Below are 26,271 nucleotides of genomic sequence, written 5' to 3' on the forward strand. Positions count from 1 at the left end.
TTGGGACATCTGTGAAACAACTGGGACATCTATTAAACTATTGGGACATCTGTTAAACTCCTGGGACATCTGTGAAACTATGGGGACATGGGGGAAACTATTGGTACATCTGTTAAACTATTGGGACATCTGTGAAACTACTGGGACATCTGTGAAACTATGGGGACATCTGTGAAACTAATGGGACATATGTGAAACTATTGGGGCGTCTGTGAAACTACTGGGACATGTGTGATACTATTGGGACATCTGTGAAACTGCTGGTACATCTGTGAAACTTTGGGGACATCTGTTAACATATTGGGATATCTGTAAAACTACTGGGACATCTGTGAAACTATTGGGACATCTGTGAAACTATGGGGACATCTGTTAACCTACTGGGACATCTGTGAAACGACTGGGACATCTGTTAAACTACTGGGACATGTGTTAAACTATTGGGACATCTGTGAAACTATGGGGACATCTGTTAACCTACTGGGATATCTGTAAAACTACTGGGACATATGTGAACCTATTGGGACATCTGTGAAACTATTGGGACATCTGTGAAACTATTGGGACATCTGTGAAACAAGTGGGACATCTGTTAAACTATTGGGACATCTGTTAAACTCCTGGGACATCTGTGAAACTATTGGGACATGGGTGAAACTATTGGGACATCTGTAAAAGTACTGGGACATCTGTTAAACTATTGGACATCTGTGAAACTTTTGGGACATCTGTGAAACTAATGGGACATCTGTGAAACTATTGGGACATCTGTGAAACTATGGGGACATGTGTAAAAATAATCGGACATATGTGAAACTATTGTGGCGTCTGTGAAACTACTGGTACATGTGTGAAACTACTGGGACATCTGTGAAACTGTGGGGACATCTGTTAACATATTGGGATATCTGTAAAACTACTGGGACATCTGTGAAACTATTGGGACATCTGTGAAACTATGGGGACATCTGTTAACCTACTGGGACATCTGTGAAACTACTGGGACATCTGTTAAACTACTGGGACATCTGTGAAACTATGGGGACATCTGTGAAACTAATGGGACATATGTGAAACTATTGGGGCGTCTGTGAAACTATTGGAATATCTGTGAAACTATGGGGTCATCTGTGAAACTAATGGGACATTTGTGAAACTATTGGGACATCTGTGAAACTATGGGGACATCTGTGAAACTAATGGGACATATGTGAAACTATTGGGACATTGGTGAAACTAATGGGACATATGTGAAACTATTGGGACATCTGTGAAACTATGGGGACATCTGTGAAACTATGGGGACATTTGTGACACTATGGGGACATCTGTTAACCTACTGGGATATCTGTAAAACTACTGGGACATCTATGAAACTATTGGAACATCTGTGAAACTATGGGGACATCTGTTAACCTACTTGAACATCTGTGAAACTAATGGGACATTTGTGAAACTATTGGGGCGTCTGTGAAACTACTGGGACATCTTTGAAACTACTGGGACATCTGTAAAACTACTGGGACATATGTGAACCTATTGGGACATCTGTGAAACTTTTGGGACATCTGTGAAACTATTGGGACATCTGTGAAACAACTGGGACATCTATTAAACTATTGGGACATCTGTTAAACTCCTGGGACATCTGTGAAACTATGGGGACATGGGGGAAACTATTGGTACATCTGTTAAACTATTGGGACATCTGTGAAACTACTGGGACATCTGTGAAACTATGGGGACATCTGTGAAACTAATGGGACATATGTGAAACTATTGGGGCGTCTGTGAAACTACTGGGACATGTGTGATACTATTGGGACATCTGTGAAACTGCTGGTACATCTGTGAAACTTTGGGGACATCTGTTAACATATTGGGATATCTGTAAAACTACTGGGACATCTGTGAAACTATTGGGACATCTGTGAAACTATGGGGACATCTGTTAACCTACTGGGACATCTGTGAAACGACTGGGACATCTGTTAAACTACTGGGACATGTGTTAAACTATTGGGACATCTGTGAAACTATGGGGACATCTGTTAACCTACTGGGATATCTGTAAAACTACTGGGACATCTGTTAAACGATTGGGACATCTGTGAAACTATGGGGACATCTGTTAACCTACTGGGACATCTGTGAAACTACTGGGACATATGTGAACCTATTGGGACATCTGTGAAACTATTGGGACATCTGTGAAACTATTGGGACATCTGTGAAACAACTGGGACATCTGTTAAACTAGTGGGACATCTGTTAAACTCCTGGGACATCTGTGAAACTATTGGGACATGGGTGAAACTATTGGAACATCTGTTAAACTATTGGGACATCTGTGAAACTACTGGTACATCTGTGAAACTATTGGGACATCTGTGAAACTATGGGGACATCTGTAAAACTAATGGGACATATGTGAAACTATTGGGGCGTCTGGGAAACTACTGGTACATGTGTGAAACTACTGGGACATCTCTAAAACTACTGGGACATCTGTTAAACTATTGGGACATCTGTGAAACTATGGGGATATCTGTGAAACTAATGGGACATATGTGAAACTATTGGGACATCTGTGAAACTATTGGGACATCTGTGAAGCTACTGGTACATCTGTGAAACTATGGGGACATCTGTTAACCTATTGGGATATCTGTAAAACTACTGGGACATCTGTGAAACTATTGGGACATCTGTGAAACTATGGGGACATCTGTTAACCTACTGGGACATCTGTGAAACTACTGGGACATCTGTTAAACTATTGGGACATCTGTGAAACTATGGGGACATCTGTGAAACTATGGGGACATCTGTTAACCTACTGGGATATCTGTAAAACTACTGGGACATCTATGAAACTATTGGGACATCTGTGAAACTATGGGGACATCTGTTAACCTACTTGGACATCTGTGAAACTAATGGGACATATGTGAAACTATTGGGGCGTTTGTGAAACTACTGTGACATCTTTGAAACTACTGGGACATCTGTAAAACTACTGGGACATATGTGAACCTATTGGGACATCTGTGAAACTATTGGGACATCTGTGAAACTATTGGGACATCTGTGAAACAACTGGGACATCTGTTAAACTATTGGGAAATCTGGTAAACTCCTGGGACATCTGTGAAACTATTGGGACATGGGTGAAACTATTGGGACATCTGTTAAACTATTGGGACATCTGTGAAACTACTGGTACATCTGTGAAACTAGTGGGACATCTGTGAAACTATGGGGACATCTGTTAACCTACTGGGACATCTGTGAAACTACTGGGACATCTGTTAAACTACTGGGACATGTGTTAAACTATTCGGACATCTGTGAAACTATAGGGACATCTGTTAACCTACTGGGATATCTGTAAAACTACTGGGACATGGGTGAAACTATTGGGACATCTGTTAAACTATTGGGACATCTGTGAAACTACTGGTACATCTGTGAAACTATTGGGACATCTGTGAAACTATGGGGACATCTGTGAAACTAATGGGACATATGTGAAACTATTGGGGCGTCTGTGAAACTACTGGGAAATGTGTGAAACTACTGGGACATCTCTAAAACTACTGGGACATCTGTTAAACTATTGGGACATCTGTAAAACTATGGGGACATCTGTGAAACTAATGGGACATATGTGAAACTATTGGGACATCTGTGAAACTATTGGGACATCTGTGAAAGTATTGGGACATCTGTGAAACTATGCGGACATCTGTGAAACTAATGGGACATATGTGCAACTATTGGGACATCTCTGAAACTAATGGGACATATGTGAAACTATTGTGGCATCTGTGAAACTACTGGGACATGTGTGAAACTACTGGGACATCTGTAAAACTATTGGTACATCTGTGAAACTATTGGGACATCTGTGAAACTATGGGGACATCTGTGAAACAAATGGGACATAGGTGAAACTATTGGGACATCTAAGAAACTATTGGAATATCTGTGAAACTATGGGGTCATCTGTGAAACTAATGGGACATTTGTGAAACTATTGGGACATCTGTGAAACTACTAGTACATCTGTGAAACTATTGGGACATCTGTGAAACTATGGGGACATCTGTGAAACTAATGGGACATATGTGAAACTATTGGGGCGTCTGTGAAACTACTGGGACATGTGTGAAACTACTGGGACATCTGTAAAACTTCTGGGACATCTGTTAAGCTATTGGGACATCTGTGAAACTATGGGGACATCTGCGAAACTACTGGGACACATGTAAAACTACTGGGACATCTGTTAAACTATTGGGAAATCTGTGAAACTATGGGGACATCTGTGAAACTAATGGGACATATGTGAAACTATTGGGACATCTGTGAAACTACTAGTACATCTGTGAAACTATTGGGACATCTGTGAAAATACTGGTACATCTGTGAAACTATGGGGACATCTGTGAAACTATTGGGACATCTGGGAAACTATTGGGACATCTGTGAAACTAATGGGACATCTGTGAAACTACTGGGACATCTGTAAAACTACTGGGACATATGTGACCCTATTGGGACATCTGTGAAACTATGGGGACATCTGTTAACCTACTGGGACATCTGTGAAACTACTGGGACATCTGTGAAAATAATGGGACATCTTTGAAACTATTGGGACATCTGTGAAACTATGGGGACATCTGTGAATCTAATGGGACATATGTGAAACTATTGGGGCGTCTGTGAAACTACTGGGACATGTGTGAAACTACTGGGACATCTGTAAAACTACTGGTACATCTGTGAAACTATTGGGACATCTGTGAAACTATGGGGACATCTGTGAAACAAATGGGACATAGGTGAAACTATTGGGACATCTATGAAACTATTGGAATATCTGTGAAACTATGGGGTCATCTGTGAAACTGATGGGACATTTGTGAAACTATTAGGACATCTGTGAAACTACTAGTACATCTGTGAAACTATTGGGACATCTGTGAAACTATGGGGACATCTGTGAAACTAATGAGACATATGTGAAACTATTGGGGCGTCTGTGAAACCACTGGGACATGTGTGAAACTACTAGGACATCTGTAAAACTTCTGGGACATCTGTTAAACTATTGGGACATCTGTGAAACTATGGGGACATCTGCGAAACTACTGGGACACCTGTAAAACTACTGGGATATCTGTTAAACTATTGGGAAATCTGTGAAACTATGGGGACATCTGTGAAACTAATGGGACATATGTGAAACTATTGGGACATCTGTGAAACTACTAGTACATCTGTGAAACTATTGGGACATCTGTGAAACTATTGGGACATCTGTGAAACTACTGGTACATCTGTGAAACTATGGGGACATCTGTGAAACTATTGGGACATCTGGGAAACTATTGGGACATCTGTGAAACTATGGGGACATTTGTGAAACTACTGGGACATCTGTAAAACTACTGGGACATATGTGACCCTATTGGGACATCTGTGAAACTATGGGGACATCTGTTAACCTACTGGGACATCTGTGAATCTACTGGGACATCTGTTAAACTACTGGGACATCTGTTCAACTATTGGGACATCTGTGAAACTATGGGGACATCTGTTAACCTACTGGGATAACTGTAAAACTACTGGGACATCTGTGAAACGATTGGGACATCTGTGAAACTATGGGGACATCTGTTAACCTACTGGGACATCTGTGAAACTACTGGGACATCTGTTAAACTACTGGGACATCTGTTAAACTTTTGGGACATATGTGAAACTACTGGGACATCTGCAAAACTACTGGGATATATGTGAACCTATTCGGACATCTGTGAAACTATTGGGACATCTATGAAACAACTGGGACATCTGTTAAACTTTTGGGACATCTGTTAAACTCCTGGGACATCTGTGGAACTATTGGGACATGGGTGACACTATTGAGACATCTGTTAAACTATTGGGACATCTGTGAAACTATTGGTACATCTCTGAAACTATTGGGACATCTGTGAAACTATGGGGACATCTGTGAAACTAATGGGACATATGTGAAACTATTGGGACATCTGTGAAACTATTGGGACATCTGTGAAAGTATTGGGACATCTGTGAAACTATGCGGACATCTGTGAAACTAATGGGACATATGTGCAACTATTGGGACATCTCTGAAACTAATGGGACATATGTGAAACTATTGTGGCGTCTGTGAAACTACTGGGACATGTGTGAAACTACTGGGACATCTGTAAAACTATTGGTACATCTGTGAAACTATTGGGACATCTGTGAAACTATGGGGACATCTGTGAAACAAATGGGACATATGTGAAACTATTGGGACATCTGTGAAACTACTAGTACATCTGTGAAACTATTGGGACATCTGTGAAACTATTGGGACATCTGTGAAACTACTGGTACATCTGTGAAACTATGGGGACATCTGTGAAACTATTGGGACATCTGGGAAACTATTGGGACATCTGTGAAACTATGGGGACATCTGTGAAACTAATGGGACATCTGTGAAACTACTGGGACATCTGTAAAACTACTGGGACATATGTGACCCTATTGGGACATCTGTGAAACTATGGGGACATCTGTTAACCTACTGGGACATCTGTGAAACTACTGGGACATCTGTGAAAATAATGGGACATCTTTGAAACTATTGGGACATCTGTGAAACTATGGGGACATCTGTGAATCTAATGGGACATATGTGAAACTATTGGGGCCTCTGTGAAACTACTGGGACATCTGTAAAACTACTGGTACATCTGTGAAACTATTGGGACATCTGTGAAACTATGGGGACATCTGTGAAACAAATGGGACATAGGTGAAACTATTGGGACATCTATGAAACTATTGGAATATCTGTGAAACTATGGGGTCATCTGTGAAACTGATGGGACATTTGTGAAACTATTGGGACATCTGTGAAACTACTAGTACATCTGTGAAACTATTGGGACATCTGTGAAACTATGGGGACATCTGTGAAACTAATGGGACATATGTGAAACTATTGGGGCGTCTGTGAAACTACTGGGACATGTGTGAAACTACTGGGACATCTGTAAAACTTCTGGGACATCTGTTAAACTATTGGGACATCTGTGAAACTATGGGGACATCTGCAAAACTACTGGGACACCTGTAAAACTACTGGGATATCTGTTAAACTATTGGGAAATCTGTGAAACTATGGGGACATCTGTGAAACTAATGGGACATATGTGAAACTATTGGGACATCTGTGAAACTACTAGTACATCTGTGAAACTATTGGGACATCTGTGAAACTATTGGGACATCTGTGAAACTACTGGTACATCTGTGAAACTGTGGGGACATCTGTGAAACTATTGGGACATCTGGGAAACTATTGGGACATCTGTGAAACTATGGGGACATCTGTGAAACTACTGGGACATCTGTAAAACTACTGAGACATATGTGACCCTATTGGGACATCTGTGAAACTATGGGGACATCTGTTAACCTACTGGGACATCTGTGAATCTACTGGGACATCTGTTAAACTACTGGAACATCTGTTCAACTATTGGGACATCTGTGAAACTATGGGGACATCTGTTAACCTACTGGGATAACTGTAAAACTACTGGGACATCTGTGAAACGATTGGGACATCTGTGAAACTATGGGGACATCTGTTAACCTACTGGGACATCTGTGAAACTACTGGGACATCTGTTAAACTACTGGGACATCTGTTAAACTTTTGGGACATATGTGAAACTACTGGGACATCTGTAAAACTACTGGGATATATGTGAACCTATTCGGACATCTGTGAAACTATTGGGACATCTATGAAACAACTGGGACATCTGTTAAACTTTTGGGACATCTGTTAAACTCCTGGGACATCTGTGAAACTATTGGGACATGGGTGACACTATTGGGACATCTGTTAAACTATTGGGACATCTGTGAAACTATTGGTACATCTCTGAAACTATTGGGACATCTTTGAAACTACTAGTACATCTGTGAAACTATTGGGACATCTGTGAAACTATTGCGACATCTGTGAAACTACTGGTACATCTGTGAAACTATGGGGACATCTGTGAAACTATTGGGACATCTGGGAAACTATTGGGACATCTGTGAAACTATGGGGACATCTGTGAAACTACTGGGACATCTGTAAAAGTACTGGGACATATGTGACCCTATTGGGACATCTGTGAAACTATGGGGACATCTTTTAACCTACTGGGACATCTGTGAATCTACTGGGACATCTGTTAAACTACTGGGACATCTGTTCAACTATTGGGACATCTGTGAAACTATGGGGACATCTGTTATCCTACTGGGATAACTGTAAAACTACTGGGACATCTGTGAAACGATTGGGACATCTGTGAAACTATGGGGACATCTGTTAACCTACTGGGACATCTGTGAAACTACTGGGACATCTGTTAAACTACTGGGACATCTGTTAAACTATTGGGACATATGTGAAACTACTGGGACATCTGTAAAACTACTGGGATATATGTGAACCTATTCGGACATCTGTGAAACTATTGGGACATCTATGAAACAACTGGGACATCTGTTAAACTTTTGGGACATCTGTTAAACTCCTGGGACATCTGTGAAACTATTGGGACATGGGTGACACTATTGGGACAATAGTGTCACCCATGTGGTACAGTACACAAAATTCAAAAACTAGTATCTTGCACTAAAGACGCATTACCTAAACTATCAACAGAAGGTGTATATCGGATTAATTGTTCATGTGGCAGCTGCTACATTGGGCAGACGGGACGTAGCATCAGCGTAAGACTAAAAGAACATCAGAGAAATATTAAATTATCTCAAACACAACTGTCGGCAGTGGCAGAACATGCTTGTCAACAAGGACACTCAATTGATTTTGACAATGTTGCAGTGGTGTGTAAAACTAATTATTACTGGCAAAGACTAATTAGAGAATCCATTGAAATTGAGAGGAACAAGAATAACTGTAATCGCTCTGACAGCTACCGGCTTAGTGCGGCCTGGAAGCGTATTATTAAATAATACACATTACATTTTGATTTAAAGAATTACTAATCTACAACTAATTACTAATCATAACCAATGACTGATTACTAATCGATTATAAAATTACATTACCCCCCCCCTCCGCCTCTAATCACTGCACCTGATGAGTTAAGTGATGACGTCACCCTGCTGCTCTATATAAAACCGGGAGCAAGCGAGGGCTTTACCATTCTGGCGAATTGCCCGATGATGCTGGAAGTATTTACCAGCGAAACGTCGTACTCAAACTGTAAATGTGGATTAACTCTTCAACACACCGGTGGGCTGAAGTAGTGAATTATTTGTCTTTTGTCAACGTGACACTTTTTTTTTGCTGATTGGCTGTGTCGGGTGGTGGAGGGTTACGACACATTTATAAATAAACGCGATCTAACCCAAAAACCTTTATTATGAATAATATTGGTCGCGAAAGCCTACGTGTTAAACTTATTGGGACATCTGTTAAACTATTGGGACATCTGTGAAACTATTGGTACATCTCTGAAACTATTGGGACATCTGTGAAACTATGGGGACATCTGTGAAACTAAGGGGACATCTGTGAAACTAATGGGACATATGTGAAACTATTGGGGCGTCTGTGAAACTACTGGGAAATGTGTGAAACTACTGGGACATCTGTTAAACTATTGGAACATCTGTGAAACTATGGGGACATCTGTGAAACTAATGGGACATCTGTGAAACTATTGGGACATCTGTGAAACTACTGCTACATCTGTGAAACTATCGGGACATCTGTTAACCTACTGGGATGTCTGTAAAACTTCTGGGACATCTGTGAAACTATTGGGACATCTGTGAAACTCTTGGGACATCTGTGAAACTACTGGTACATCTGTGAAACTATTGGGACATCTGTGAAACTATGGGGACATCTGTGAAACAAATGGGACATAGGTGAAACTATTGGGACATATGTGAATCTATTGGGACATCTGTGAAACTATTGGGACATCTGTGAAACTACTGGTACATCTGTGAAACTATGGGGACATCTGTTAACCTATTGGGATATCTGTAAAACTACTGGGACATTTGTGAAACTATGGGAACATCTGTGAAACTATGGGGACATCTGTTAACCTACTGGGACATCTGTGAAACTACTGGGACATCTGTTAAACTACTGGGACATGTGTTAAACTATTGGTACATTTGTGAAACTATGGGGACATCTGTTAACCTACTGGGATATCTGTAAAACTACTGGGACATCTGTGAAACGATTGGGACATCTGTGAAACTATGGGGACATCTGTTAACCTACTGGGACATCTGTGAAACTACTGGGACATCTGTTAAACTACTGGGACATCTGTTAAACTATTGGGACATCTGTGAAAAAACGCCAACCCATAAACAAACCCTTTAACGCCAACCCTTAAACGCCAACCCTTAAACGCCAACCCTTAAACGCCAACCCTTAAACGCCAACCCTTAAACGCCAACCCTTAAACGCCAACGTTTAAAGGCCAACCCTTAAATACCAACCGTTAAACGCCATCCCTTAAACACCAAGTTTTAAACACCAACCATTTGAACGCCAACCCATAAACGCCCACCTCTAAACACCAACCCTTAAACGCCAACCCTTAAACACCAACCCTTAAACTCCAACCCTTAAACGCCAACCCTTAAACGCCAACTCGTAAACACCAACCCTTAATCGCCAACCCTTTAACGCCAACCGTTAAAGCAAACCTTTACACGCCAAACCCTTAAACACCAACCCTCAAACGCCATCCATTAAACACCAACCATTAAACGCCAACCCTTAAACGCCAAAACCTAAACACGCTTAAACGCCAACCCTTAAATGCCAACCCTTAAACGCCAACCCTTAAACCCCAACCATTAAACGTCAACGCTTAAACGCCAACCCTTAAACGCCAACGTGGTACATCTGTGAAACTATGGGGACATCTGTTAACCTACTGGGACATCTGTGAAACTACTGGGACATCTGTTAAACTACTGGGACATCTGTTAAACTATTGGGACATCTGTTAACCTACTGGGATATCTGTAAAACTACTGGGACATCTATGAAACTATTGGGACATCTGTGAAACTATGGGGACATCTGTTAACCTACTGGAACATATGTGAACCTATTGGGACATCTGTGAAACTATTGGGACATCTTTGAAACTATTGGGGCATCTGTGAAACAACTGGGACATCTGTTAAACTATTGGGACATCTGTTAAACTCCTGGGACATCTGTGAAACTATTAGGACATGGGTGAAACTATTGGGACATATGTTAAACTGTTGGGACATCTGTGAAACTACTGGTACATCTGTGAAACTATTGGGACATCTGTGAAACTATGGGGACATCTGTGAAACTAATGGGACATATGTGAAACTATTGGGGCGTCTGTGAAACTACTGGGACATGTGTGAAACTACTGGGACATCTGTAAAACTACTGGGACATCTGTTAAACTTTTGGGATATCTGTGAAACTATGGGGACATCTGTGAAACTAATGGGACATCTGTGAAACTATTGGGACATCTGTGAAACTATGGGGACATCTGTGAATCTAATGGGACATATGTGAAACTATGGGGTCATCTGTGAAACTAATGGGACATTTGTGAAACTATTGGGACATCTGGGACATCTGTGAAACTAATGGGACATATGTGAAACTATTGGGGCGTCTGTGAAACTACTGGGACATGTGTGAAACTACTGGGACATCTGTTAAACTACTGGGACATGTGTTAAACTATTGGTACATCTGTGAAACTATGGGGACATCTGTTAACCTACTGGGATATCTGTAAAACTACTGGGACATCTGTGAAACGATTGGGACATCTGTGAAACTATGGGGACATCTGTTAACCTACTGGGACATCTGTGAAACTACTGGGACATCTGTTAAACTACTGGGACATCTGTTAAACTATTGGGACATATTTGAAACTATGGGGACATCTGTTAACCTACTGGGACATCTATGAAACTACTGGGACATCTGTTAAACTACTGGGACATCTGTTAAACTATTGGGACATATTTGAAACTACTGGGACATCTGTAAAACTACTGGAACATATGTGAACCTATTGGGACATCTGTGAAACTATTGGGACATCTTTGAAACTATTGGGGCATCTGTGAAACAACTGGGACATCTGTTAAACTATTGGGACATCTGTGAAACTATTGGGACATCTGTGAAACTATGGGGACATCTGTGAAACTAATGGGACATATGTGAAACTATTGGGGCGTCTGTGAAACTACTGGGACATGTGTGAAACTACTGGGACATCTGTAAAACTACTGGGACATCTGTTAAACTTTTGGGATATCTGTGAAACTATGGGGACATCTGTGAAACTAATGGGACATCTGTGAAACTATTGGAACATCTGTGAAACTATGGGGACATCTGTGAATCTAATGGGACATATGTGAAACTATGGGGTCATCTGTGAAACTAATGGGACATCTGTGAAACTATTGGGACATCTGTGAAACTACTGCTACATCTGTGAAACTATCGGGACATCTGTTAACCTACTGGGATGTCTGTAAAACTTCTGGGACATCTGTGAAACTATTGGGACATCTGTGAAACTATTGGGACATCTGTGAAACTACTGGTACATCTGTGAAACTATTGGGACATCTGTGAAACTATGGGGACATCTGTGAAACTAATGGGACATATGTGAAACTATTGGGGCGTCTGTGAAACTACTGGGACATGTGTGAAACTACTGGGACATCTGTAAAACTACTGGGACATCTGTTAAACTTTTGGGATATCTGTGAAACTATGGGGACATCTGTGAAACTAATGGGACATCTGTGAAACTATTGGGACATCTGTGAAACTATGGGGACATCTGTGAATCTAATGGGACATATGTGAAACTATGGGGTCATCTGTGAAACTAATGGGACATTTGTGAAACTATTGGGACATCTGTGAAACTACTAGTACATCTGTGAAACTATTGGGACATCTGTGAAACTATGGGGACATCTGTGAAACTAATGGGACATATGTGAAACTATTGGGGCGTCTGTGAAACTACTGGGACATGTGTGAAACTACTGGGACATCTGTAAAACTACTGGGACATCTGTTACACTATTGGGACATCTGTGAAACTATGGGGACATCTGCGAAACTACTGGGACACCTGTAAAACTACTGGGACATCTGTTAAACTATTGGGAAATCTGTGAAACTATGGGGACATCTGTGAAACTAATGGGACATATGTGAAACTATTGGGACATCTGTGAAACTACTAGTACATCTGTGAAACTATTGGGACATCTGTGAAACTATTGGGACATCTGTGAAACTACTGGTACATCTGTGAAACTATGGGGACATCTGTGAAACTATTGGGACATCTGGGAAACTATTGGGACATCTGTGAAACTAATGGGACATCTGTGAAACTACTGGGACATCTGTAAAACTACTGGGACATATGTGACCCTATTGGGACATCTGTGAAACTATGGGGACATCTGTTAACCTACTGGGACATCTGTGAAACTACTGGGACATCTGTTAAACTACTGGGACATGTGTTAAACTATTGGTACATCTGTGAAACTATGGGGACATATGTTAAGCTACTGGGATATCTGTAAAACTACTGGGACATCTGCGAAACGATTGGGACATCTGTGAAACTATGGGGACATCTGTTAACCTACTGGGGCATCTGTGAAACTACTGGGACATCTGTTAAACTACTGGGACATCTGTTAAACTATTGGGACATCTGTGAAAAAACGCCAACCCATAAACAAACCCTTTAACGCCAACCCTTAAACGCCAACCCTTAAACGCCAACCCTTAAACGCCAACCCTTAAACGCCAACCCTTAAACGCCAACCCTTAAACGCCAACCCTTAAACGCCAACCCTTAAACGCCAACGTTTAAAGGCCAACCCTTAAATACCAACCGTTAAACGCCATCCCTTAAACACCAAGTTTTAAACACCAACCATTTGAACGCCAACCCCTAAACGCCCACCTCTAAACACCAACCCTTAAACGCCAACCCTTAAACACCAACCCTTAAACTCCAACCCTTAAACGCCAACCCTTAAACGCCAACCCGTAAACACCAACCCTTAATCGCCAACCCTTTAACGCCAACCGTTAAAGGCAAACCTTTACACGCCAAACCCTTAAACACCAACCCTCAAACGCCATCCATTAAACACCAACCATTAAACGCCAACCCTTAAACGCCAAAACCTAAACACGCTTAAACGCCAACCCTTAAATGCCAACCCTTAAACGCCAACCCTTAAACCCCAACCATTAAACGTCAACGCTTAAACGCCAACCCTTAAACGCCAACGTGGTACATCTGTGAAACTATGGGGACATCTGTTAACCAATTGGGATATCTGTAAAACTACTGGGACATCTGTGAAACTATTGGGACATCTGTGAAACTATGGGGACATCTGTTAACCTACTGGGACATCTGTGAAACTACTGGGACATCTGTTAAACTACTGGGACATCTGTTAAACTATTGGGACATCTGTGAAACTATGGGGACATCTGTTAACCTACTGGGATATCTGTAAAACTACTGGGACATCTATGAAACTATTGGGACATCTGTGAAACTATGGGGACATCTGTTAACCTACTGGGACATCTATGAAACTACTGGGATATCTGTTAAACTACTGGGACATCTGTTACACTATTGGGACATCTGTGAAACTATGGGGACATCTGCGAAACTACTGGGACACCTGTAAAACTACTGGGACATCTGTTAAACTATTGGGAAATCTGTGAAACTATGGGGACATCTGTGAAACTAATGGGACATATGTGAAACTATTGGGACATCTGTGAAACTACTAGTACATCTGTGAAACTATTGGGACATCTGTGAAACTATTGGGACATCTGTGAAACTACTGGTACATCTGTGAAACTATGGGGACATCTGTGAAACTATTGGGACATCTGGGAAACTATTGGGACATCTGTGAAACTAATGGGACATCTGTGAAACTACTGGGACATCTGTAAAACTACTGGGACATATGTGACCCTATTGGGACATCTGTGAAACTATGGGGACATCTGTTAACCTACTGGGACATCTGTGAAACTACTGGGACATCTGTTAAACTACTGGGACATGTGTTAAACTATTGGTACATCTGTGAAACTATGGGGACATATGTTAAGCTACTGGGATATCTGTAAAACTACTGGGACATCTGCGAAACGATTGGGACATCTGTGAAACTATGGGGACATCTGTTAACCTACTGGGGCATCTGTGAAACTACTGGGACATCTGTTAAACTACTGGGACATCTGTTAAACTATTGGGACATCTGTGAAAAAACGCCAACCCATAAACAAACCCTTTAACGCCAACCCTTAAACGCCAACCCTTAAACGCCAACCCTTAAACGCCAACCCTTAAACGCCAACCCTTAAACGCCAACCCTTAAACGCCAACCCTTAAACGCCAACGTTTAAAGGCCAACCCTTAAATACCAACCGTTAAACGCCATCCCTTAAACACCAAGTTTTAAACACCAACCATTTGAACGCCAACCCCTAAACGCCCACCTCTAAACACCAACCCTTAAACGCCAACCCTTAAACACCAACCCTTAAACTCCAACCCTTAAACGCCAACCCTTAAACGCCAACCCGTAAACACCAACCCTTAATCGCCAACCCTTTAACGCCAACCGTTAAAGGCAAACCTTTACACGCCAAACCCTTAAACACCAACCCTCAAACGCCATCCATTAAACACCAACCATTAAACGCCAACCCTTAAACGCCAAAACCTAAACACGCTTAAACGCCAACCCTTAAATGCCAACCCTTAAACGCCAACCCTTAAACCCCAACCATTAAACGTCAACGCTTAAACGCCAACCCTTAAACGCCAACGTGGTACATCTGTGAAACTATGGGGACATCTGTTAACCAATTGGGATATCTGTAAAACTACTGGGACATCTGTGAAACTATTGGGACATCTGTGAAACTATGGGGACATCTGTTAACCTACTGGGACATCTGTGAAACTACTGGGACATCTGTTAAACTACTGGGACATCTGTTAAACTATTGGGACATCTGTGAAACTATGGGGACATCTGTTAACCTACTGGGATATCTGTAAAACTACTGGGACATCTATGAAACTATTGGGACATCTGTGAAACTATGGGGACATCTGTTAACCTACTGGGACATCTATGAAACTACTGGGATATCTGTTAAACTACTGGGACATCTGTTAAACTATTGGGACATATTTGAAACTACTGGGACATCTGTAAAACTACTGGAACATATGTGAACCTATTGGGACATCTGTGAAACTATTGGGACATCTGTTAAACTCCTGGGACATCTGTGAAACTATTAGGACATGGGTGAAACTATTGGGACATCTGTTAAACTATTGGGGCATCTGTGAAACAACTGGGACATCTGTTAAACTATTGGGACATCTGTTAAACTCCTGGGACATCTGTGAAACTATTAGGACATGGGTGAAACTATTGGGACATCTGTTAAACTATTGGGACATCTGTGAAACTACTGGTACATCTGTGAAACTATTGGGACATCTGTGAAACTATGGGGACATCTGTGAAACTAATGGGACATATGTGAAACTATTGGGGCGTCTGTGAAACTACTGGGACATGTGTGAAACTACTGGGACATCTGTTAAACTATTGGAACATCTGTGAAACTATGGGGACATCTGTGAAACTAATGGGACATCTGTGAAACTATTGGGACATCTGTGAAACTACTGCTACATCTGTGAAACTATCGGGACATCTGTTAACCTACTGGGATGTCTGTAAAACTTCTGGGACATCTGTGAAACTATTGGGACATCTGTGAAACTATTGGGACATCTGTGAAACTACTGGTACATCTGTGAAACTACTGGTACATCTGTGAAACTATTGGGACATCTGATAAACTATGGGGACATCTGTGAAACAAATGGGACATAGGTGAAACTATTGGGACATATGTGAAACTATTGGGACATCTGTGAAACTATTGGGACATCTGTGAAACTACTGGTACATCTGTGAAACTATGGGGACATCTGTTAACCTATTGGGATATCTGTAAAACTACTGGGACATTTGTGAAACTATGGGAACATCTGTGAAACTATGGGGACATCTGTTAACCTACTGGGACATCTGTGAAACTACTGGGACATCTGTTAAACTACTGGGACATCTGTTAAACTCGTGGGACATCTGTGAAACTATTAGGACATGGGTGAAACTATTGGGACATTTGTTAAACTATTGGGACATCTGTGAAACTACTGGTACATCTGTGAAACTATTGGGACATCTGTGAAACTATGGGGACATCTGTGAAACTAATGGGACATATGTGAAACTATTGGGGCGTCTGTGAAACTACTGGGACATGTGTGAAACTACTGGGACATCTGTAAAACTACTGGGACATCTGTTAAACTTTTGGGATATCTGTGAAACTATGGGGACATCTGTGAAACTAATGGGACATCTGTGAAACTATTGGGACATCTGTGAAACTATGGGGACATCTGTGAATCTAATGGGACATATGTGAAACTATGGGGTCATCTGTGAAACTAATGGGACATTTGTGAAACTATTGGGACATCTGTGAAACTACTAGTACATCTGTGAAACTATTGGGACATCTGTGAAACTATGGGGACATCTGTGAAACTAATGGGACATATGTGAAACTATTGGGGCGTCTGTGAAACTACTGGGACATGTGTGAAACTACTGGGACATCTGTAAAACTACTGGGACATCTGTTACACTATTGGGACATCTGTGAAACTATGGGGACATCTGCGAAACTACTGGGACACCTGTAAAACTACTGGGACATCTGTTAAACTATTGGGAAATCTGTGAAATTATGGGGACATCTGTGAAACTAATGGGACATATGTGAAACTATTGGGACATCTGTGAAACTACTAGTACATCTGTGAAACTATTGGGACATCTGTGAAACTATTGGGACATCTGTGAAACTACTGGTACATCTGTGAAACTATGGGGACATCTGTGAAACTATTGGGACATCTGGGAAACTATTGGGACATCTGTGAAACTAATGGGACATCTGTGAAACTACTGGGACATCTGTAAAACTACTGGGACATATGTGACCCTATTGGGACATCTGTGAAACTATGGGGACATCTGTTAACCTACTGGGACATCTGTGAAACTACTGGGACATCTGTTAAACTACTGGGACATCTGTTAAACTACTGGGACATCTGTTAAACTATGGGGACATCTGTTAACCTACTGGGATAACTGTAAAACTACTGGGACATTTTTGAAACGATTGGGACATCTGTGAAACTATGGGGACATCTGTTAACCTACTGGGACATCTGTGAAACTACTGGGACATCTGTTAAACTACTGGGACATCTGTTAAACTATTGGGACATATGTGAAACTACTGGGACATCTGTAAAACTACTGGGATATATGTTAACCTATTCGGACATCTGTGAAACTATTGGGACATCTATGAAACAACTGGGACATCTGTTTAACTTTTGGGACATCTGTTAAACTCCTGGGACATCTGTGAAACTATTGGGACATGGGTGACACTATTGGGACATCTGTTAAACTATTGGGACATCTGTGAAACTATTGGTACATCTGTGAAACTATTGGGACATCTGTGAAACTATGGGGACATCTGTGAAACTAATGGGACATATGTGAAACTATTGGGGCGTCTGTGAAACTACTGGGACATGTGTGAAACTACTGGGACATCTGTTAAACTATTGGAACATCTGTGAAACTATGGGGACATCTGTGAAACTAATGGGACATCTGTGAAATTATTGGGACATCTGTGAAACTACTGCTACATCTGTGAAACTATCGGGACATCTGTTAACCTACTGGGATGTCTGTAAAACTTCTGGGACATCTGTGAAACTATTGGGACATCTGTGAAACTATTGGGACATCTGTGAAACTACTGGTACATCTGTGAAACTATTGGGACATCTGATAAACTATGGGGACATCTGTGAAACAAATGGGACATAGGTGAAACTATTGGGACATATGTGAAACTATTGGGACATCTGTGAAACTATTGGGACATCTGTGAAACTACTGGTACATCTGTGAAACTATGGGGACATCTGTTAACCTATTGGGATATCTGTAAAACTACTGGGACATTTGTGAAACTATGGGAACATCTGTGAAACTATGGGGACATCTGTTAACCTACTGGGACATCTGTGAAACTACTGGGACATCTGTTAAACTACTGGGACATCTGTTAAACTCCTGGGACATCTGTGAAACTATTAGGACATGGGTGAAACTATTGGGACATCTGTTAAACTATTGGGACATCTGTGAAACTACTGGTACATCTGTGAAACTATTGGGACATCTGTGAAACTATGGGGACATCTGTGAAACTAATGGGACATATGTGAAACTATTGGGGCGTCTGTGAAACTACTGCGACATGTGTGAAACTACTGGGACATCTGTAAAACTACTGGGACATCTGTTAAACTTTTGGGATATCTGTGAAACTATGGGGACATCTGTGAAACTAATGGGACATCTGTGAAACTATTGGGACATCTGTGAAACTATGGGGACATCTGTGAATCTAATGGGACATATGTGAAACTATGGGGTCATCTGTGAAACTAATGGGACATTTGTGAAACTATTGGGACATCTGTGAAACTACTAGTACATCTGTGAAACTATTGGGACATCTGTGAAACTATGGGGACATCTGTGAAACTAATGGGACATATGTGAAACTATTGGGGCGTCTGTGAAACTACTGGGACATGTGTGAAACTACTGGGACATCTGTAAAACTACTGGGACATCTGTTACACTATTGGGACATCTGTGAAACTATGGGGACATCTGCGAAACTACTGGGACACCTGTAAAACTACTGGGACATCTGTTAAACTATTGGGAAATCTGTGAAACTATGGGGACATCTGTGAAACTAATGGGACATATGTGAAACTATTGGGACATCTGTGAAACTACTAGTACATCTGTGAAACTATTGGGACATCTGTGAAACTATTGGGACATCTGTGAAACTACTGGTACATCTGTGAAACTATGGGGACATCTGTGAAACTATTGGGACATCTGGGAAACTATTGGGACATCTGTGAAACTAATGGGACATCTGTGAAACTACTGGGACATCTGTTAAACTACTGGGACATCTGTTAAACTACTGGGACATCTGTTAAACTATGGGGACATCTGTTAACCTACTGGGATAACTGTAAAACTACTGGGACATTTTTGAAACGATTGGGACATCTGTGAAACTATGGGGACATCTGTTAACCTACTGGGACATCTGTGAAACTACTGGGACATCTGTTAAACTACTGGGACATCTGTTAAACTATTGGGACATATGTGAAACTACTGGGACATCTGTAAAACTACTGGGATATATGTGAACCTATTCGGACATCTGTGAAACTATTGGGACATCTATGAAACAACTGGGACATCTGTTTAACTTTTGGGACATCTGTTAAACTCCTGGGACATCTGTGAAACTATTGGGACATGGGTGACACTATTGGGACATCTGTGAAACTATTGGGACATCTGTGAAACTATTGGTACATCTGTGAAACTATTGGGACATCTGTGAAACTATGGGGACATCTGTGAAACTAATGGGACATATGTGAAACTATTGGGGCGTCTGTGAAACTACTGGGACATGTGTGAAACTACTGGGACATCTGTTAAACTATTGGAACATCTGTGAAACTATGGGGACATCTGTGAAACTAATGGGACATCTGTGAAACTATTGGGACATCTGTGAAACTACTGCTACATCTGTGAAACTATCAGGACATCTGTTAACCTACTGGGATGTCTGTAAAACTTCTGGGACATCTGTGAAACTATTGGGACATCTGATAAACTATGGGGACATCTGTGAAACAAATGGGACATAGGTGAAACTATTGGGACATATGTGAAACTATTGGGACATCTGTGAAACTATTGGGACATCTGTGAAACTACTGGTACATCTGTGAAACTATGGGGACATCTGTTAACCTATTGGGATATCTGTAAAACTACGGGGACATTTGTGAAACTATGGGAACATCTGTGAAACTATGGGGACATCTGTTAACCTACTGGGACATCTGTGAAACTACTGGGACATCTGTTAAACTACTGGGACATGTGTTAAACTATTGGTACATCTGTGAAACTATGGGGACATCTGTTAACCTACTGGGATATCTGTAAAACTACTGGGACATCTGTGAAACGATTGGGACATCTGTGAAACTACTGGGACATGTGTGAAACTACTGGGACATCTGTTAAACTATTGGAACATCTGTGAAACTATGGGGACATCTGTGAAACTAATGGGACATCTGTGAAACTATTGGGACATCTGTGAAACTACTGCTACATCTGTGAAACTATCAGGACATCTGTTAACCTACTGGGATGTCTGTAAAACTTCTGGGACATCTGTGAAACTATTGGGACATCTGATAAACTATGGGGACATCTGTGAAACAAATGGGACATAGGTGAAACTATTGGGACATATGTGAAACTATTGGGACATCTGTGAAACTATTGGGACATCTGTGAAACTACTGGTACATCTGTGAAACTATGGGGACATCTGTTAACCTATTGGGATATCTGTAAAACTACTGGGACATTTGTGAAACTATGGGAACATCTGTGAAACTATGGGGACATCTGTTAACCTACTGGGACATCTGTGAAACTACTGGGACATCTGTTAAACTACTGGGACATGTGTTAAACTATTGGTACATCTGTGAAACTATGGGGACATCTGTTAACCTACTGGGATATCTGTAAAACTACTGGGACATCTGTGAAACGATTGGGACATCTGTGAACTATTGGGACATCTGTGAAACTACTGGTACATCTGTGAAACTATTGGGACATCTGTGAAACTATGGGGACATCTGTGAAACAAATGGGACATAGGTGAAACTATTGGGACATATTTGAAACTATTGGGACATCTGTGAAACTATTGGGACATCTGTGAAACTACTGGTACATCTGTGAAACTATGGGGACATCTGTTAACCTATTGGGATATCTGTAAAACTACTGGGACATTTGTGAAACTATGGGAACATCTGTGAAACTATGGGGACATCTGTTAACCTACTGGGACATCTGTGAAACTACTGGGACATCTGTTAAACTACTGGGACATGTGTTAAACTATTGGTACATCTGTGAAACTATGGGGACATCTGTTAACCTACTGGGATATCTGTAAAACTACTGGGACATCTGTGAAACGATTGGGACATCTGTGAAACTATGGGGACATCTGTTAACCTACTGGGACATCTGTGAAACTACTGGGACATCTGTTAAACTACTGGGACATCTTTTAAACTATTGGGACATCTGTCAAAAAACGCCAACCCATAAACAAACCCTTTAACGCCAACCCTTAAACGCCAACCCTTAAACGCCAACCCTTAAACGCCAACCCTTAAACGCCAAACCTTAAACGCCAACGTTTAAAGGCCAACCCTTAAATACCAACCATTAAACGCCATCCCTTAAACACCAAGTTTTAAACACCAACCATTTGAACGCCAACCCATGAACGCCCACCTCTAAACACCAACCCTTAAACGCCAACCCTTAAACACCAACCCTTAAACACCAACCCTTAAACGCCAACCCTTAAACGCCAACCCTTAAACGCCAACCCGTAAACACCAACCCTTAATCGCCAACCCTTTAACGCCAACCGTTAAAGGCAAACCTTTTCACGCCAAACCCTTAAACACCAACCCTCAAACGCCATCCATTAAACACCAACCATTAAACGCCAACCCTTAAACGCCAAAACCTAAACACGCTTAAACGCCAACCCTTAAATGCCAACCCTTAAACGCCAACCCTTAAACCCCAACCATTAAACGTCAACGCTTAAACGCCAACCCTTAAACGCCAACGTTTAAAGGCCAACCCTTAAACACCAACCCTTAAACGCCAACCCTTAAACACCAAGCCTTAAACACCAACCGTTTGAACGCCAACCCATAAACGCCCACCCCTAAACACCAACCCTTAAACGCCAACCCTTAAACGCCAACCCTTAGATGCCAACGTTTAAACGCCAATCCTTAAACACCAACCCTTAAACGCCAACCCGTAAACGCAAACCCTTTAACGCCAACCCTTAAACACCAAGCCTTAAACACCAACCGTTTGAACGCCAACCGATAAACGCCGACCCCTAAACACCAACCCTTCAACGCCAACCCTTAAACGCCAAGCCTTAAACACCAACCGTTTGAATGCCAACCCATAAACGCCCACCCCTAAACACCAACCCTTAAACGCCAACCCTTAAACACCAAGCCTTAAACACCAACCGTTTGAATGCCAACCCATAAACGCCCACCCCTAAACACCAACCCTTAAACGCCAACCCTTAAACGCCAACCCTTAAACGCCAACCCTTAAACGCCAACCCGTAAACGCCAACCCTTAAACGCCATCCATTAAACACCAACCATTAAACGCCAACCCTTAAACGCCAAAACCTAAACACGCTTAAACGCCAACCCTTAAATGCCAACCCTTAAAAGCCAACCCTTAAACCCCAACCCTTAAACGTCAACGCTTAAACGCCAACCCTTAAACGCCAACGTTTAAAGGCCAACCCTTAAACACCAACCCTTAAACGCCAACCCTTAAACACCAAGCCTTAAACACCAACCGTTTGAACTCCAACCCATAAACGCCCACCCCTAAACACCAACCCTTAAACGCCAACCCTTAAACGCCAACCCTTAAATGCCAACGTTTAAATGCCAACCCTTAAACACCAACCCTTATACGCCAACCCTTAAACACCAACCCTTAAACGCCAACCCGTAAACGCAAACCCTTTTGCGCCAACCCTTAAACACCAAGCCTTAAACACCAACCGTTTGAATGCCAACCCATAAACGCCCACCCCTAAACACCAACCCTTAAACGCCAACCCTTAAACGCCAACCCTTAAACGCCAACCCTTAAACGCCAACGTTTAAATGCCAACCCTTAAACACCAACCCTTGAACGCCAACCCTTAAACACCAAGCCTTAAACACCAACCGTTTTTAATGCCAACCCATAAATGCCCACCCCTAAACACCAACCCTTAAACGCCACCCGTAAACGCCAACCCTTAAACGCCAACCCGTAAACGCCTACCCTTAAACGCCAACCCTTAAACACCAACCCTTAATCGCCAACCCTTTAAACGCCCACCCCTAAACACCAACCCTTAAACGCCAACCCTTAAACGCCAACCCTTAAACGCCAACCCTTAAACGCCAACCCTTAAACGCCAACCCTTAAAAGCCAACCCTTAAACGCCAACCCTTAAACACCAACCTTTAAACGCCAACCCTTAAACGCCAACCCTTAAACGCCAACCCTTAAACGCCAACCCTTAAACGCCAACCCTTAAACGCCAACCCTTAAATGCCAACCCTTAAACGCCAAACCTTAAACAACAACCCTTAAACAACAACCCTTAATCGCTAACTCTTTAAATGCCAACCCTTAAACGCAAACTCTTAAACACCAATCCTTAAACGCAAACCCTTAAACACCAACCTTTAAACACCAACCCTAAAACGCCAACCCTAAAACGCGAACCCTTAAACACCAACCTTAAACGTCAACCCTTAAAGGCCAAACTTACACGCCCAAACCTTTAAACACCAACCTGTAAACACCAACTCTTAAGCACCAACACTTAAACGAAAACGCTTAAACACCAACCCTTAAACACCAACCATTAAACGCCAACCCTTAAAAGTCAAACATCATCCGGCAACCTTAAACGCTAACACTTTAAAGACCAACCCTTAAACACCAACCCTTAAATGCCAACCCTTAAACACCCACCCTTAATCGCCAACCCTTAAAAACAAACCTTAAAACACCAACCTTTAAACACCAACCGTTAAAGACAAATCTTAAACGCCAAACCCTTAAACACAAACCCTTAAACGCCAACCCTTTAAAACGCCAACCCTTAAACGCCAACCCTTAAACCCCTACCCTTAAACGTCAACGCTTAAACGCCAACTATTAAAGACCAACCCTTAAACACTAAACCCTAAAACACCAACCCTAAAACGCCAACCCATAAACAAACCCTTTAACGCCAACCCTTAAACGCCCACCCTTAAACGCCAACGTTTAAAGGCCAACCCTTAAACACCAACCCTTAAACACCAAGCCTTAAACACCAACCATTTGAACGCCAACCCATAAACGCCCACCTCCAAACACCAACCCTTAAACGCCAACCCTTAAACGCCAACCCTTAAACTCCAACCCTTAAATGCCAACCCTTAAACGCCAACCCGTAAACACCAACCCTTAATCGCCAACCCTTTAACGCCAACCGTTAAAGGCAAACCTTTACACGCCAAACCCTTAAACACCAACCCTTAAACGCCATCCATTAAACACCAACCATTAAACGCCAACCCTTAAACGCCAAAACCTAAACACGCTTAAACGCCAACCCTTAAATGCCAACCCTTAAACGCCAAACCCTTAAACCCCAACCCTTAAACGTCAACGCTTAAACGCCAACCCTTAAACACCAACCCTTAAGCGCCAACCCTTAAACACCAAGCCTTAAACACCAACCGTTTGAACGCCAAACCATAAACGCCCACCCCTAAACACCAACCCTTAAACGCCAACCCTTAAACGCCAACCCTTAAATGCCAACGTTTAAATGCCAACCCTTAAACACCAACCCTTAAACGCCAACCCTTAAACACCAACCCTTAAGCGCCAACCCGTAAACGCAAACCCTTTAACGCCAACCCTTAAACACCAAGCCTTAAACACCAACCGTTTGAACGCCAACCCATAAACGCCCACCCCTAAACACCAACTCTTAAACGCCAACCCTTAAACGCCAACCCTTAAACACCAAGCCTTAAACACCAACCGTTTGAACGCCAAACCATAAACGCCCACCCCTAA

The sequence above is a fragment of the Petromyzon marinus genome, unplaced genomic scaffold (assembly GCF_048934315.1).
Source record: "Petromyzon marinus isolate PM22_M1 ecotype Great Lakes invasive population unplaced genomic scaffold, UKy_Petmar_22M1.pri1.0 PM_Scaffold_33, whole genome shotgun sequence".
NCBI classification, from domain to species: domain Eukaryota; kingdom Metazoa; phylum Chordata; class Hyperoartia; order Petromyzontiformes; family Petromyzontidae; genus Petromyzon; species Petromyzon marinus.